Here is a 2,521-nt window from a genome sequence, read left to right as displayed (position 1 = left end):
TCAGCTTGAAAACTCGTTAATGAGCATAAGTTTTCAGTTTACCCCACAAGGTTACATTTCAGAGACACTTCAGTTTATCTCATTATCTCACCTTATAAATGCTTTTAATTCCTCATGTTATCTAGGTGACTCAATCACTTCCTGCATATAACATTTCTTAAAAGTAAAGTGCAATAAAATGCTTTTTGCCTTTTGCAGGTTTGGTGCACTCATACACTCATTTTCATAGTCAAAACAGGTATTTTATAAATAAATGTGGATATATCACTGCATATATTTGAGGAAAAACCTCATTAATTCAAAAACTCATTCAAAAAGTCAACTCTTTGCATCTTAAAAAAAAGAAGAAAAAAAAAAACACCCTGAAGTTCAGGATAAATACTACTGAGAGACATGTGCCTTAAAGCATTGTGCTGCTTTAGCATTACACAGGAAGTTCTAAATGAGACTTGTTAGATCGTCCAGCAGTCCTCTTTTTGCTCTGGTATTTTTAGGGGAACTCCATGTTCACAACCTTCATCTTGAACTCCCCGTAATTTTTGAAAATTGTCCCCTGATTCAACATTAAAGCATTTCATTTTCTCAAAAAATATTCAGGAAAATTCTGTTCAAACCCTGCAGATCTGCAGCTTCCGTAACAGTGTTAAGAATCTTCTTTGACATTTCCTCTTTGAAATATTTTGACATTTTATAGCCATGTGCAGCTACAGTACCAGCATTAAGGTTAACCCTTGAGTTTGTAATGGCTTTGCTTTAAAAAAAAGAAAAACGTTTGTTGCTGTGCTGCTGCGTTTTACTTGGCAGCCTGCTGAACTCTGTACTGATGGAGAAAAGTCTGAGGTTATGCAAATTGAGCGGTGTGGTATGATGGCACGCCATTGATGTCACTAGTCCCCATCAGGGACACAAGGTTAGAGTACTTTTTGTTCTCTAGCTTGAGTGCAGTCCTTCTCCATTTTGGCACGTCGCTAGATGTGAGGCTTTTTTTTAAAACTTAATGTTATTTTAAGATAAGCTTTTGCACATGGATTTGCATCAAGTCCAGCAGGGTGACTCAATGAAAATGAGTACGAATAAAAAAACAAATGATTTGTAGGAAACTTTAACACTCACTATTTAACTTCATTCACTTAATGTTAGATCGGTGGGAAAAAAAAACAAAAAAAAAACAAGTTTTTCCTCTTTTCAACCTCTCAGGGCAAACGCTAGAGAGATGATTTATGACGTCTGAAGTTGCCACATTGCCGCGTGTCCAAACATTGGCCCAGAACTGTAACAAGTACACATTAAATTAGTGGCTTCATTTTTTCCATTATGTTTGATGGTTTTGGTTGAACGTGCAGTTCCTCTAGAAGGCTTAGCCACTGTGTACTTTAGTATGACAGCGAGGTACGGAAATGGTAAGCCACAGACACTCACTTGTGCACTTCTGCTTTTTCTCAAGAACACAGAAGATCCAAATCTTCATTCTACATGCACACACTCGGCGTTTACGCACCGTTATGCGTCTCGGCTATGGTCTGTGTAACATGGTGTGAATGTCAGGAATGGCATGTACCAAAGCTATTTAGAGAGTAACTGATTGTACTGATACTGATACTCGCAATGTTGACCGTACATCGGCTCAGATGCAAATATAAAATAATGACGATACACAAAAAAAAGAAAGCTACTTGTTGCACCACAGACACTAGGGATGAATAGAAATACATTAATCAGAGTTAAGAGATATGTTCTAATACAGATATGAATAAATGGGGACTATTCAGGTTTTTGTTTGGGTTTTTGTTGTTTTAGAAAGCGTGACAACGGTACACAGGGCATCTGGTTGCAACAAAAAAGTCAAGCAAGCAGGAAGAGTTTACTTCCATGTGGGCAAGCGGTCAGATATAAAGCTCATGGGTCAACAAAGGACAATGTTCGTTAACATGAACAAACATTTACAGCATTCATTCATCCTTAGTATCTGCCTGGTCTGAGTCACATGGATTAAATTAGGCTACTAGTTTGTTTATATTTTGGGGAAAGAGAACCAAATAAATAAGGCAAGAAATTTTTTTTTTTTAAATCCCATGCACATCTCTATTCCAAAAGAAGAAAAGAAAACTTCTAGTTTAGGCCACATCCACTTTGGGTTTAAATCCAAATACAGATGCACACAAATATTAGGAGCACTAACCAGATACAGATATAATGAAAGATAGTGCCATTGACTTACACACCTAACAGTCACTTGTGCCTTATATAGTATGTTTTTTTTTAATCATTTGTTATTAGAATACAAATGATCACATTAATAGTTTACAAGTACATCCACTCCTAGTCATTTAGTGTAATAATATAATTATGCAGTGATGTGATAAATCAAACTGAGCTCATAATTACATCAGTGATTATAATTGAACCACAATTTTCTTACACACACTTTGGCCTCTCCATCTGGATGGCAAGTTTGCGCAGGAAAATGAAGTCATTACCCCTGCTGTTGATGAGGTATTGACTCTCTGTTTTTAATTGTCAC

This window comes from Pangasianodon hypophthalmus, chromosome 27, assembly GCF_027358585.1.
Source record: "Pangasianodon hypophthalmus isolate fPanHyp1 chromosome 27, fPanHyp1.pri, whole genome shotgun sequence".
Taxonomy (NCBI): domain Eukaryota; kingdom Metazoa; phylum Chordata; class Actinopteri; order Siluriformes; family Pangasiidae; genus Pangasianodon; species Pangasianodon hypophthalmus.
This window is presented reverse-complemented; position numbering follows the sequence as displayed.